At 43.5% G+C, this 15,362-nt stretch overlaps 1 protein-coding gene and 1 long non-coding RNA gene across 12 annotated transcripts in view; one reads left to right on the forward strand and one right to left on the reverse strand.

The window, feature by feature from the left end:
• LOC115072208 overlaps positions 1 to 11,533 on the reverse strand; it is an 18,337-nt gene extending 6,804 nt beyond the window's left edge. The window contains exons 1-4 of the long non-coding RNA XR_003851277.1: positions 11,203 to 11,533; positions 10,563 to 10,869; positions 4,023 to 4,101; positions 1,609 to 1,693 (exon numbers count right to left, since the gene is read on the reverse strand). This is a non-coding gene — a long non-coding RNA (uncharacterized LOC115072208). The remainder of the gene's footprint in view (positions 1 to 1,608; positions 1,694 to 4,022; positions 4,102 to 10,562; positions 10,870 to 11,202) is intronic.
• Positions 10,198 to 15,362, forward strand: part of Sytl2 (synaptotagmin like 2) — a 117,691-nt gene continuing 112,526 nt past the window's right edge. For 3 of the 11 annotated variants that reach the window (XM_029568823.1, XM_029568826.1, XM_029568825.1), the window contains exon 1: positions 10,200 to 10,436. The gene's annotated coding sequence lies outside the window, so the exon portion shown is untranslated. Of the gene's footprint in view, positions 10,437 to 15,362 lie in introns of all 11 variants that reach the window. The other 8 variants (XM_029568822.1, XM_029568820.1, XM_029568827.1 and 5 more) reach the window with 6 other exon arrangements.

The raw sequence follows: 15,362 nt of genomic DNA on the forward strand, positions 1-15,362 counted from the left end.
TAATAGACATTTTGGCTGGGTATAGTAGTCTGGGTTGGCATCTGTGGTCATTTAAAACTGGGAATACTTTGGTCCAGGCTCTTCTGGCTTTCATAGAAGTTTTTATGAAGTCAGTTGTAATCCTAATGGGTTTTCCTTCATATGTGACTTGTTGTTTCTCTTTTGCAGCTTTCAGTGTTGTCTCTTTGTTTTGTACGTTTAGTGTTTTTACTATGATGTGCCATGGAGAGTTTCTTTTCTGGTCCTGTCTGTTTGGTGTTCTATATGCTTCTTATATTTGTATGGGCATGTCTTTAATTTTGGGAAATTTTCTTCCATGATTCTGTTGAAGATCTGGTCCATGCCATTATCTCGGGATTCTTCTCCTTCCTGTATGCCTATGATTCATAAGTTTGGTCTTTTTATGGTGTCACACAGTTCCTGCATATTCCATTCTTGTGATTTCTTAAATTTTTCATAATCTTTGCTTGAGTGGTCTAATTCTTCCACTTTATCTTCCAGTCTTGATACTGTATTCCATTTCATTCATCCTGTTGTTGAGGCTTTCTCCTATCATTTCTAATTGGCTTACTGAGTGTTTCACTTCCTTCTTTATTTCAGCCTGAGTAGTCTTCAATATTTCTAGCTTTTTTTCTGAATTCATTCAGAAGTTTATCCCTAACTTCCTTCAGTTCTTTGATTTGTTTGTGTGTTCTTTAAATTCACTGAATTCTTTTATCATGTTTATAGTTCTTCTTTTGAGCTCCATGTCCTGCATTATCTCTAGAGCATTCTCATTGTACTCCTCTAGAAGACTATTGGTATTTGGTGGCGATATGGTATTTTGGTTTTTCATGTTGTTTTTTTCTCTGTGATTTTTGACATGTGAATTTCTTTTGTAGTTTCTGACTCTTGTGTGAGACTCAAGCCTTCAAGTTTAGGTCTGCTTCTTTTTGTGAACTTTATGTGTGTTTGTTTTTTACTTTTTGGACATGAAAAGCTGGTTCCTCTAAGCTTCCAGTTCTTTCTTGTGATTTTATATTGGAGTGGCCAGAATGCTTTTGTCTTCAGGAGTTCCCACAGAGGCCCAAGTCATATGAGGATCAGATGCTCTCAGGCTTTCTCCTAAGGTCTGGATCCCTCCAGGATAGACTTCGCCTCAGGAATTAGGGGGTTGGACTGGCTTGGGAGCCGGACCCAGGAAAGATGCTGGTCTAGGGCACCTGGTGGCTGTGCCACCCAGAGATGCAAAGGAAGATGGGGGCAGGAGACGGCACCAAGGGCCCCTGGGGACTGCACTGAGGAGCTGGGTTGGTCTGGATGCAAAGGACCACGAAGAGGAAAGGTCAGCCCTGGCCTCCAGGAAAGAGGCTGAAGGGTTGTGCAGACCCAGGGAGGCACATGGAGGTGAGGATGGGGCCAGGCCCAGAGTACCACTGGGTACCCGAGAAGGAACCGAGTTGGTCTGGATGCACAGGATCTGGAAGAAGCAGTGGTGGTTCCCCAGGTGTCTTGGGCGCCAAGACAAGGAATGGGACAGGGCCCAGGCTAGGAGGAGAGACCAGCGGGGCAGATGGGAGGGTGAGTGAGGCTGGGGGAATCAAGGCGTGGAGGGCAAGATTGACTTACCCCAGAGAGAGAAGCCTTCAGGTTGGAGAGAGGCCTGTGTGTCCTGCGGGCCCAGGGAGCAGCCATTCAGGTATTTTAACCAATGCTGAGGAAATAAGAAATATTATTAATATTTATCAACACTTAGTAATTAAGTGGTCTTCAGCAACCCCAATATTCCTCAGTTTCAATTTACTACTGTTTTTAATAGTTCAATGTCTTTCAAACTCATGTGTCCCAGAATCACCTGGAAGGCTGAGAAACTAAGACTGCATGGAATCATCTTAGGGTTCCACTTCAGAATGCCTTAGATAGAACCTGTAGTTGCTTTTCTAACCCGTTCCAGCTGATGTGCCAATGTGGTCAGGAAGAGTCTTCCCTTGGGTACTAACTGCCCCCCCGAGGTGCTCATACAAAGCAGAGATTCTTTACCTTTGCTATGGATAATCTGGGCAGTTGGGTGAAACTCTTTTTTTTTTTTTTTTGTGCCCTCCCTCCCTTGTTCCCTTTGTTCCACCCTCCTTTCTCTTCCTGTCTTATTTGTGGGTCCTATACCATATGTACATAAAACTATATATGAATATAGGACATGAAATCAGAAGCAAAACTATCCAGGGGACAAAGGAGATGAATGGGAAGATGGAAGGAAAAGAGGAGGGAGGAAGGTACAGGAAATATGCCAATGTCTACTATACACTGGTACTAAAATGTCCTTATGTGAGCCAGGCATGGTGGCATATGCCTGTAGTCCCAGCACTTGGGAGGCAGAGGCAGGCGGATCTCTGTGAGTTCAAGGCCAGCCTGGTTTACATAGTGAGTTCCAGGACAGCTGGGGCTACAGGGAGCTCCTGCTTCAAAAAGACAACAACAACAAAAAAGTCCTTATGTAACAGTACAATGTACAATAAATATACACAATCACAAAACTAAACTAAATGAGAAATGTTTCTCCTCTTTCACTTGGAGTTTGATGCAGAGGGCAAAACACTGTAACTGATTTTTTTCTGCACAAGTAAGAACAATTTTCAGGAAGCTTTGAGTGTTTCATACATTTAAATCCTTTAAAGCCCATGAAAGAATTGATATGATGACTTCAATGAATTTAAATACCAAATTTCAGAGAATGATTACCTTAAAAATCATAAATTATTTTAAAAAAACATTATTTTAAATTATGTGTGTGTGTCTGTGTGTGAGTATGTGCATGTGAGTGCAATACCCCTAGATGCCAGAGGCATTGGATGCCCTGGAACTGGAGTTATAGGCTGTTGTGAGCTGTTTAATGTGGGTGCTGGGAACTGAACTTGGGTCCTCTCAAGAACACTAAGTACTCTTGACACTGAGCCATCTCTCCAGTCCTCCCAAATCACAAATTCTTAAAACCTGGGATTTTGAGCTAGGGTATATGAGGCTCATGTTAGTTTACTTCCCCAGTGCTGTGATAAAACTGACTAAAACTAACTTTTAGAAAAGGGTTTATTAATCTTACTCTTCCAGGTGACAGGCACTGAAGGTAGCCAAAGCAGGAATTTAAGCAGGGCAGGCATCTGGAGGCAGGGACTGAACATAGAGACCTTGCGGGAATGTGCTTAGCCTGCCCAAGGGTGGCACTGCCTAAAGTGGGACATGGCTTTTTTCTTCTCCCCTCTTCTCCTCTAGGCTGCTGCTGCTGTGATTTACAGTTATTCTTTAAACTCTAATAAAATTTCCCTAAAGCTTCCATTTGACTCCATTCTTAAATTCTTTTATTAATGAGACTGAGAACCCTAAAGGGGACCCTGTTTCCCCCTGCATTATCTGGTGACCAGAAAGGGCTACCAAAATTCTGGTAGCAAGAGGGTCATGGAATACGTGTGTTGTTAAAGCAGAAGAGGGAACTATTTGAGGGGTGGAAGTAGACCAGCATGAGGTGGATGAGGGATGGGCAGGCAGTGGTATGGGCAAGAGAACAGAGTATAGTGAGATCTCTGTGTGTATATTTATACATAAATATGCAAATTTCACAATGAAACCCTCTTTTTGTATGCTAACCAAAAGGTTAAAAAGAAAAACATTGCTTCATATGTGAAAAAGGACAGAGAATAACATTCCCAGTCAGTAGCTGCAATGCATTTTCTAACTACGGTGTTCTGAATTCTAAAACAGAGTAACAGAGGCTAGCTCTTTCGGTATGTCTGTCCCGTCCTTTACATGGCATCTCACAAAGCCTGCTCTGGACATGACATGATGCTGCCAAAGGAGGTAAATGGAGAATGTGCCACTGAGACAATGGGAAGCAGGAGTTAATGCCCCTTCTCTCAAGTTGGAGAACTGAGGCAGAGAGCTTGGGTACTCTGTCCAATAGAGACATAAGGGAAGCAGCTGGATTATCTTTCTGTTGCTGTGATAAAATGCCACAGCTAAAGCAATTTATAGAGGAATTTATTTTGACTTACAGTTCTAGAGGGGGAGTCCATAATGACAGGAGAGGACAGTGGGGCTTTGGAGCAGGAAGTTGAGAGATCAAATCTTCAACTACAAACAGAAGCAGAGAGAGCAAACTGGAAATTGGGTGAGGTTATAAATTCCATCGCCTACCCCAGTGATATACTTCCTTCAGCAAGGCTGTACTTCCTAAAGATGCCATGACCTCCAAAGCACAGCCAACAGTTGCTGTCCGAGTGTTCAATTACTTGAGCCTCTGGGGGACATTTCTCATTCAAACCACCACAGCCACGTATTTGATTTAAAAATTTTTAATTAATATACTAGGAAGATACTAGGAAGTAAACAGACAGATAAAATTCATTTTGAGAATGTTTTATTTAATTCAGTATGTTCCAAATATCTTTTCTTCATGGATTAAATGCAAGTGTTATTGATGAGGTATTATATATTTTGCACTTATAGTACATCACAATCCAGGCTGATCACATTTCTATGTACAATGGAATGGCTACCACTTTGACAGTGCAGACTGTGTAGCCTTGGCAAGTAACCCACCCATCATATAGCTAGGTTTCTTATTTGTAATCTCTTTGAACTAATTATATGGAATAATAGACATAAGAACAGTTAGTCAAGTACTTGGCAGGAAGCCATTAGTGAGCTATAGCTATGATAATCTGCTGGAATCTTGCTGACCTCAATCCCGTTTTTGTTACTAACAAAGAATAGTAGAGTTCTACGCAGTTCACTGTCTTCTACTGTAAGCACAGAGGGGCTCTAAAATAAGATGAATTTCAACAATAAATAAGAAGTCCTGAGTTATGATATACATCTACTAAAGAGACTCATATTGGAAGAAGATGTCTTTTTTATTGTTACGGTAAAATATACAGAACATAAAATTTCCCATTTTAGCTATTTTTAAATGTCCCACTCTGTGGTGTTTACATTTATATTTCTAAAACCATCACCACCAGCCAGTTTCAAAAACTTTTCAGCATCTCATTCCATTCTGTTCTGTACCTATTAACTACCAAGTTCTTATTATGCCCTCTAACCTTACCATAACCACTATTCTGTTTTCTGTCTGTATTTGATCATTCTAGCTACCTCTTAAGAAGAGGTCTATTTTTTTCTAAGTAACATTTTTTTTTCAGCCTAACAAAATAAGAAAAATCATGTTATACAACACTGATAGAAGGGCTGGAGCGATGGCTTGACAGTTAAGAACACTTGCAGCTCTTGCAGAGAACCAGAGATTGGTTCCTAGCACCCAAGCCTGGAGGCTTACAACTGCCTGTAACTCCTGGTCCAGGGGATCTGATGCCCTTTTCTGGTCTCCGGGGTCACGTGCACACATGTATGCATGCACACACATAAATAAAAACATAGAAACAAAAATACAGAGTAAATCTAAAGATTTAGAAATATGTAATTAATGCTAGAATTTATGTTGATATGCACAGATGGAAGTCACTGTAGCAGTAAATAATGGTTGTTGTGCATCATGCTTGAGAGGGATAATAACTATGAAGGTATGAGAATGTGTATACATGAGAATAAATTGATGCACATCTGTTCATGCTTATTGCTCACAAAGATGATAATGATACCATAATCTTTGTGGGTATCAGAGTTAGTTCCTTCATTTCATTTGGCCAAGGCTAAAGGGCCAGATCCTTTCAAACTTCCATCTTCATCTGTGAAATGCAGATAGTAATAGCTTCCCTAAGCACATCTTAGGGTTGATGTAAAGATCAAAGAAGATAATCAAAGTGAAGGGCTTTTGAAAAATACAAAAGCCTGTAGAAATGCTAGGCATTATTAAAGGCTGCAGAAAGATTGCTAACATGATGTGATTCAAGGACAAAGTTTTTTATTTCTAAAAGCCTAAAAAGATGTGTAGCATTTACAAATCATTTAGAAAACCCAGATGCCTTGGTAACCCAGAACCATGACTAAATTCTGTTCTAAATGCTGTACATTTGATACCCACTGCTATAAGTAATCATACTGCATTCCCATACCAGATGTAATTATGCATCATTTCAACAATATCTACAATTTTTAGTGGGTAAGAAGTTGTAACTGCACATAGCATAAAGACAAAGTCATGCATTTTAAAGGAAAGCTCTTTTGCTTTTCTGTAGTGGTGAAAGTGCTGTCCTGTTTAACACAACTTCTATGGGACCCCTGCCTGCCAAAGCAACTCAGCAATCAGTTACTGAGTGCCCACGGTGTACAAGTTGTGTTTTTTAGAGATGGTGTAGGGGAAGGCTGCAAGTGGTGAGAAGAAATACAAGTGAGAGAAAGGGTTCTTGAAGTGGAAGAGTGTTAAAAAAATTATCTCTGTGTGTATGTGTACAATGTGTAAGTATATGTGTGTGCACACACCTTTGTGCATGTGTATGCAGGTATGCGGGTGCCACAGCATGTGTGTAGAAGTCAGAGGACAGCCTTATGTCTTGGTTCCCACCTTTTCCCTTGTTTGAGAAAGGGTCTCTTGTTGCTTTTCTGTTGTACATGCCAGGCCATCCGGCCAAGAGTCTGTGGGATTCTCCTTGTCTCTGCCACTCATCTCCCTGTAGGATCACTAGGATTACAGACAAGCCCTTTACTGTGTCTGCATTTATGTAGTTTCTTGGGATTTGAACTCAGGTTCCATTTCCCCCGTACAGAAGTAAGCAAGCTCTAAAACTAATGGGAAGTGGCAGATCCCATGGCGACTGTATTAGTTAATTTTCTGTTGCTGTCATAAAACAACAAGGCAACTCGTAGAAAGAAACCTATTTGGTACATGGTTCCAGAGGGGTAAGAGTCCATCATGGTGGGGAGGCATGGCAACAGAGGCAGCTGAAGCACAAAGCTGAACGCTCGTGTCCCCAAGAACACACAGGAAGCAGAGAGAGAGGGCAAGCTGTAAGTGGAGCAGGGCTATGCTCTCTCGAAGCTCACCCCTAGTAATGTTTCTCTCAGTAAGGCTCTACTTAAACTTCCACAAACAGTGCCATGAACAGAGATCAAGTGTTCAAATACTTGGAGCCTATGGGAGATATTTCTCATAGCACAGCAACTAACTATAAAGACAAAAGGAAACCAGTGCCAAAAAACTGATTGAGGACTATGCCTTGAGAGTTGGAGAGGTTACAAGAACTAACTTCATTCATTGTAGAAGGACAAAATCTGATGACATTTCTCCCAGGCCGTGATGCATGGGGAAGGTTTCTTGTATCAGAAAAAGAAAGGGGACTACTTTAAGTCTGAAGGACTCATACCTACCTCATCCCCCTAATAAGCATTTACCTACTAACTAGCTGATAAAACTCAACAATTTAGCAGTGTGACTCCACAAAGTCACAGCTGAGGGAGGTTGGGGGTAAATTCCAGATTCTTATTGGAAGCAGCAGCCATTCACCCCTCCAGGAGGGTCAGCTCAGAGTGCCATAAGAGGTCTTGCAAACAATGCTTCATTTTACTTCAGTTCCATAGTGATTCCACCATTTTATCCTTAATTAGATAACCCACAACCAAATCGAGAAGCCCTCTGGGCCCATGTTCCAACTGTAGTTCCTAAGCTCACTTCTGTTCTGTCCTACTCAGTTTTCATGGAACCAGAACCAACCTTTACCCTTAATTTTAGGTTTCTTCTGGGATTACACATCCTTCTCTCTCTATATGTGTTAAATTATGATAGGATCGTGTTAACTAAGGCTTATTCTGCACTTATCATATGCAAGGCACATGCATTTTCTTATTTTACCTCTCTTAGGCAGAGAGAAGAGCATAATTGTTATCTTTTCGTTTGTTTGGATATTGGGGATTAGTGATACTAGAGTATCATTAATGCTAGGTGAGTGGTCTCTACCGAGCCATCTCCTTAGCCTTGTTTTCTACTTTTTTTTTTTTTTGAGAGTCTTGCTAAGTTGCCTGCACTTTGCTTGAATTCATTCTGTAGCTCAGGCAGCCCTTGAACTTGTGATCTTCCTGCTTTAGCCTTCCCAAGTAGTTAGGATTACAGGCCTGCACCATTAGGCCTGGTTTATTGTAATTTTAACAAATAAATTGAGGCACAGAGAGGCTGAGTAATTGGTGCAAGGTTTTATTGGACACTGATGGGAATGAGCATTTAGGCCTCAGCCATTTGATTTCAGAGCTCTAGCCTTTAATTTCTGCACCCCAAGAAGACATTGTCTCACAATTTCTCCCCCAGCTGCCTGACCCAGATTCTGAAATGGGGATTCTGTGCCCTTCTCTAGCAGTCTGACATCCTGTTTCTTTCCAGGACAAAAGTGACACTGGGCATAGCAGGGGTTGAGTTCCTTCAGTGCCCTGTGCAGGTGATGAGAGGCTTCCACAGGTGAGCAGACCAGGGCCTGCCATCTAGGGCTGGAGAGGGGCAGGAAAAAGCTAACCAGGCAGGTGTCATCAGCAACAGCAATGAGGCACTGAAAACATCGTGCCACGCCCTCATTTAAAATCATTACCAGCAGCTATCAGCAGGGCAGGCATGGCTATTTTCCCAATCTCCTCAGCTCTCTGCCTCACTGTCACCATGGTAATAGCTGTGGCATGTTATGGTGTTCACCTGTGTCTCCCTCCTTTAACAATGACCTTGGTCACATTTGTACTTTATCTTTTATTATGCCCATCCTCCAGGAATGTAGGTGGCATTTTGAACACCCACTATAGCACAAATTTTCCTCTTTAAAGTCCTAGTGAGTGAGCACTCTTTTGCAACTTGAGTGCTCTCTCACAGGGCTCATGAAACTCTTCAAAGGTGGGATAAAGCCAGAATATCCTCCTTAAAGGACTCCCAGGCCTGGTTCACAGTACAGAATGGACTTGAGGCAGGATAGAATGACAGGAAATTGTGGGGAGATGGGGAGAGGACCTACTCACCCTAGAGCTGCTGGAAGCTTCTTTCCAGATGAAAATCAAGAATTACAACACAACATTTGCTTTAGATCTTTCTCTTTTCCTGTCAACCTGCAATCTTCTAGGACTGTCTCCAGAAACCTCTTACGCAACCCTAGTGGCTTCTGGTTTTATTTTATCAGATTGTAATCCCATCCAAGCACCTCTGGAGTTATGGAAAAGGGAGAATAGAGACAGAGTAGGGGAGAGTCCCTTGGAATCCTGTTTGGCAATGAAATTCCAGAAGCTTCCATAATCCTACATACCACAGACACTACAGTCACACTTTCAGCTGTGTTTTATTCTTTTCCTGTGTGCTTTTCTGTTTTTTGATTAAACTCCAGCTCTGTTTCATCCTGGCTCATGCTGAAATTCTTTCTTGCAGGGAAGACAGATCTGATTTGTCTTGAGTCAAAGTCTTCTAAACGATTAAGGGAACTCTGCAGGCTGCTGAGGGTGACAGCCTGGAGCTGTGCATTGTGGACAGAATTTCAGAAGCAAAAGCAGACCTTGGTGCAACCTCAGCTGGATGGACAATACTCCGAGATGAGGAAGAAGGAGCAGGACTTGGGGATCACAAGTTTGCTTGGGCTGGCTCCCATTCTCAGTAACAAGAAAAAAAGAAACTGGCCAGGATACACAATTTTGCCTTCACAGCTGCACCCTCAGCCAGAGCCTTCAGGAACACACCAGTCTGCACACCCACTGGGTGGCCCAGGCATTCTGTCTGGATCATTGTTTATCCAGACATTACTGTATTAGAGACTTTAAATATTCTAATTTATTATTATGTGTGAGCAAGGGTGGAAGCCAGAGAATAGCTCTCAGGGCATCTTATTCTCTCTGTCCATGGAGGGATGGAGAATCGAACTCAGAGCTTCCCCGAATTGTGCCTCAAGTATCTCTCGCTGAGCCATCTCGCTGCCCCGGTATTATATACTTCTAACATGCCTTTTCTTTTTTAAGATAGGGTCCTACATTCTAACAGAGGCTGGTCTTGAACTCATGGTGATCCTCCTACCTCAGGCCTTCCAAACTGCTGGACATGGGTCACCACATCTGACTGTACTACTTTTAAAGCATCACATCGTTTTAATCTTAGCTCTTCATGTTCGGGGTTAAAGCAACTTACCATATTCTGAAGCACCATATCACCATTTTTCCTGGCATCCCAACTTTTCAGATGGAGGGGCTCTGCTGCCCTTAAGGAACAGCCTTTTTTTTTTTTTTTTTAAGGTGCTACTTTCTTTATTTGGACAAAAATTCAATTATTTGGTGGACAAGTGGGGAAAGGGGCCAGGAAGGGAGCACTAGGGAAGCGCAGAAGGGGGCGGCAGCCAGGGCGGCCGGGCAGGAGGCGGGGCGGCTGTGCTCGGGAAGGCCCCGCACCTCCCTCGGCTCTACCCGCCCTGTAAGGACGGACCCGGCCGGGGACACCTGGGCGGCGCAGCCCTCTGCCAGCTCGCAGTCCCGGGAGCCGTGGCCCCCGGTGCCCGGCTCGGAGCAAGGTAACACGCGACGCCGGGGCGCGGGGTTCGGAGCATCAGCAGGGGGAGGTTGAGGCGGGCGGAGACCTGCCTCCTGGACTGCAGCTCGCGTCTGGTTCTGGCTTTTCTGCCCACTGGTCGTCTTACCTGGGCAACTTTCGGGGTCTGGGCTCTGGGTGCCAGTGTGGAAGGAGGGAGACGATGTAGAGTTGTTTGTTTTTCTTTTTCTTTCTCTTTTTTTATTGCGACTATCTGAACTCTAAACTGTGAGCGGTGTTGGCATCCTGCTTCTCGCTTATTCTAGAGCCGCTTCTGCTGCCCACGCCTCCGGGGGTCCACGTATAGTTCAAAATCAGAGGTCTGGCTGGGCGGTCGCGACTGGCGGGGGCGGGGGGGCTCTCAAGGACTCATCGCAGGCCTGGAGCTCGCCGCAGCAGGACCTGGCTGCAGAGAACTGACCCAGAGGTGAGGAAAGGCCGAGTCCTCGCCACAGGTGGGGCGAAGGGAGGGGCAGTTAAGGGGCTGGTGAACTCTATTTTGAAAATCAGCAAATTTGTTTTGGAAAAATTTCCCCTCCACCCAGCCAGACCTCTCGTATGGAGCTATAAATCACACTGGTGGGAGTGACCATCTTTCAGTGCAAAACCTACTGCTTCAGCTTGTGAGACTTAGGGCTCCACCAGCGGGTAGGAAGTGGGTCTCTCTGCTCTCCCGGTGCCTCCTCCCTCTTCCCTTTCCTTTCTCCTCCCTGTGTAAGTCCCCTTTGGCTGTGAGGGGCTCCACTTACTGCGTCAGTGAAGAGTTCTTATTTCCACCGAGAGCAACTTCTAGGGCTCCGGGTTGGGATGGAAGCCTAGCCTGCGAACCCTATAGCCTAGCAGCCGCGTACAGACCAAACCCTGCGGGATTCAGGCAGACATTGGGGTCCTGGATGGGTTCAACCTGCTGTCCAGCTTCCTGCCCATCCCTGGCTAGTATGTGGTCCCTGCTGTCAGCTAGGTGGAACAGCCAGGCAGAGCAGGGTGGCTGAAAGTAGCTGTGGTCATTAGTCAGTTTCTGTAGCTCTCTAACAGCACACACTTCCCTCCCCCAACCAACTTCCTTCATCTCCGCAGTTCTGCCCCACCTCACTCCTGGTGTGATAGCCAGGTGAAACTGGATTGTGTGACCCACCAAGAGAGCACAGGACAAAGAGAAGGCACGGGGAAGGGGGTAGACTAGTGCTGACTGCTTCTTTTTGGACATTTATTATGGACTAGACTCTGTTCTGCATGTGTCCTTAATTCTTTCAAAGCTACTGGAGGGCAGTACACTGCATTCCATTTTATAAATGAGAAGCCGAGGCTGGGAAAGATTGCTTCTCTAATTCTAACATAGCTAAAAAGTAGTCCAGCTGGGATTCAAATCTAGTTTCTAATACTAAAATCTTTCCACTTCCTTTGTGCTCCCTTAGTAAACGATAAGCTGAGTAAGAAAAAACCAACCAACCAACCAGCCATCTGACAGCTATTAACTGAACTCTTACTAAGTACCAGATGCCTATGGAAGCAGCTTAGAGGTCCTATTGGCATTTATAGCTAGGGCATCCATCATTCTGAGGGAACCAGTGCTGGCCCTGGCCCCTCTTAACAGAAGTTTTGTTCCAGAAGGCCTGCCTTATCCTTGCAGTTGCTACTGCCTGGGTGTGGCAGGGGCTCTGTGTGCTTTATCCTAGAAATGGTTTGGGGGTCTAATGAAAGATCAATTGTCCACATCTGATCCGTTAGACCTGACCGTTGGCTTGTGAATGATCTCACTGTTCCCTAAGAGGCCTTTTCCAGGTTTTGCTCAGTAAACATTTGTGGAATGAATGAATTAGCACCTTGTGCACAGGGATCTGTTGCACTATAGAAAGTGAGGCAGAGCAAGGCAGCCTGGGCCCTATCATTCATACCCATGATGCAGCCAGGGGTGCTCCTCCTTGGGCAAGGGCCTTAGGGTGAGCTGTCTTGGCTGGAAAGTATGCCATCACCTGTCTTACAAAGAAGTTTTTGAATAAATAGTACACAAGGAGAAACTGCACTTTCCCCCAATCCAACTTACCTGAAAAGTAACTTGGTATTAATGGGGTTGTCACTCTTTCAAAAAGGGAGTGCCTGTGTGGGTGGGGGGTGGGGCAGATAGGATGTGCTGCTTGCTTTAGAGCTTCCCATATTTCTCCATAGTAGAGTCCTTAATGGGAAAGAAGAGCAGGTGCTCTTGGGAGCTGGGGCACAGTTCAGGTCAGCTCCAGCAAGCTTCGTCATGGCTTTAAGGACTTAGGATGTTTTGAAAATTAGATTTCATGATATGAATTTCAGCTTAAATGTAAAAAAGGTTTTCTGGGCTGGTGAGATGGCTCGGTGAGAAAAGGCATGTGCTATCAAGTCTGATTACCTGGGTTTGAGTCCCAGAACCCACATGGCAGGAGAAAGCTGACTCCTGCAAGCTGTCTTCTCTCTCTCTCTCTCTCTCTCTCTCTCTCTCTCTCTTTCTCACACACACACACACAAATAAATAAATGTAATAAAATGAAAAAACAAATTTTTTTCTTAATATTTGAGTAGAATTAGTATCCTGGTAGAGTGGAGAGTGGTAGAGAAGAAGCAGGGCAAAGGTTCTGGTCTGGTGGCTTGGAGAACAATTTCTGTTTTCCAATCTCTGATTGATAGTAACTGAACTTTTTAACTCCCTAGGAGAGGCAACCTTTTATCCCATTTTGCAGAATAAAGGCACACGCCTTTAATCCCAGCAATTGAGAGGCAGAGGCTGGCAGATCTCTGACTTCAAGGCCAGCCTGGTCTACACTGCGTGTTGCAGGCCAGCTGGGGCTACAGGGAGACCCTGTCTCAAAAAGACCAAAAATAAATAAACAAATAAATAAATAAGTCTTTATTGTTTGCTTTCTTATTGTCAAAACTATACTTATTAATTGTGAAAAAAAATACAAATTGCCATTAGTAATAAATCAATATATCTGTGCTTATAGTTAACTAATGCAAAAATTGGTATATATTTTTTCCAAATCTTTACATCTGTGAATAAGTTAAAAAATGCATAAACATGACCCATAGTTTTGGTTGGTTGAATTCTTATCAGAGTTAAGAGTCATCTCACTATTTCTAAAAGAATGCAAAGAATAAATTAAAATACTTAAAAGCATTGTAAAGGTTAATCATGTTGTGAGCCCCAATGTCTATCAGCCCAGCCCATTAGCTCCCCTTTTGTCATTATTTTCCAGCAGAGAGAATTGTCAGGCTGCTGCTGAAGTCACAGGGTCCACCTGTACTTCTTGCTAAATGTCTCAAAAGCAACAGAAAAGGATGCTCTTCAGCGGGTCAATGTGCAAAATTTGTGCAGAAAATCAAAAGCTTATTTATAAAATGAGAAGAACAGGGCCCTAAAAGTCATTGCTAGATGCACTTCATTACCTGTGCGATCTCAGGCAACACAGGTAGCTTTGATGAGGTTTCCTCTTCTGTAAACTGGAGAGAAAGAACCTATTTATGGTGGTCATATTTTCATCACTCTGACAAAATACTTGACATCATCAACTTGCAAGGAGGGAAACAGTTGTTTTGGCTTGTGGTTTCAACCCATGTTTGGTCGGCTCTGTTACTTTTAGGCAGTACACTGGTGGGACTGTGGCAGTGGCAGAGGAAACTTCACACCTCATGACAACCAGGAGACAAAAAGAGACACAGGAAAGGGCTAGGGTCCTGGTATCCTCTCCAAGTGCATGCACTCAAGGTTGTAAGTTCCTTCTATTTCCTACTTTTATTTTTGTCGTTTTTGAAACAGGATTTTCCTGTAGCCCCAGCTGGCCTGGAACTCACTATACAAACTTTAATTTTGAAGAGAGCTGTCTGCCCCTGTCTCCTGAGTGCTAGGATTAAAGGTGTGCACGACCATGCCCAGCTATACCCTACTTCCTAAAGGTTCCAGTGAATCCCAGTAGTGCCACCAAGCATTCAGTTTGTCTGGGAGACATTTCAGAACCTAAATTATAGTACTATTCTGCCTTCTGTGAGAATCACCATAAGAACTAAGTGTTAGATAATATTATTTTTTATTTGAATTGTGCACAAGTGTGTAAGCTATTAAAATGTTTATATATAGAAAGTTAAAAAGTTTTGTCAGACTATGAAATAGTGGAATCCAACTCTTAATAGGACTTAATTATAATACAAATATTCTATGGAACTTGACCCCAAGTTTTTTTTTTTTTTAAATTAAGAATTCAGGATTATTTGGTGGCTAAGATTTCTTAACCTTAATCACAATTCTAAATAGAAGAGGCAGTGGACACTTCTGTTTTATAGTGTGAAGGCAGGTTTGTCATTCAAAGGAGCTATTCATTTTCACAGGGAGTTGCTGAGAGCTGTCTCTAGACGCTCCAAGCCAGGCAGAGGCATTCTAGGCAGAAACATTAGGAGCAGCTTGACAAACGGGCACACTGGTGAAGACTGGCAGCCATGGTCCCAAGGGGAGGCATGCACCCTGCTCCTGGAAGCTCTGGGGAGAGAGTCAAATGGGCCTGCATTGGGATGAGATGGCTTGACGTTAACCCCTGCATCTGCCAAAGACAAGTTGTACAAATTGGGTTTGGCCTCTTCTTCCACCCGTGTCTGGGGGTCTTTACTTGTGCGCTTAGGGAGCTAGGTCAGATGAGGTTCCTCCCAGTCTTAATAGTCTGATTCTGGGTTATTTTCCACTCAAGACTCAAATGACTTAGGTTGTCAGAAAGTGTTGCTGCTTTCTGTTGCTTTGAGTGTTTGGTGACCCCGTCACATTATTTTTCTTCTGATCATCATTCATGAATTCTTCATAGTGGAGTTGTTTCTACTCATTTGATTGTTATTATTAATCTAGAACCTCCTAGGATGTTGGGAGGAGAAAACTGGGGGCAATTTTTGGAAAAGTAGGTAT

Source organism: Nannospalax galili, unplaced genomic scaffold (genome assembly GCF_000622305.1).
Source record: "Nannospalax galili isolate Female #2095 unplaced genomic scaffold, S.galili_v1.0 scaffold278, whole genome shotgun sequence".
Taxonomy (NCBI): domain Eukaryota; kingdom Metazoa; phylum Chordata; class Mammalia; order Rodentia; family Spalacidae; genus Nannospalax; species Nannospalax galili.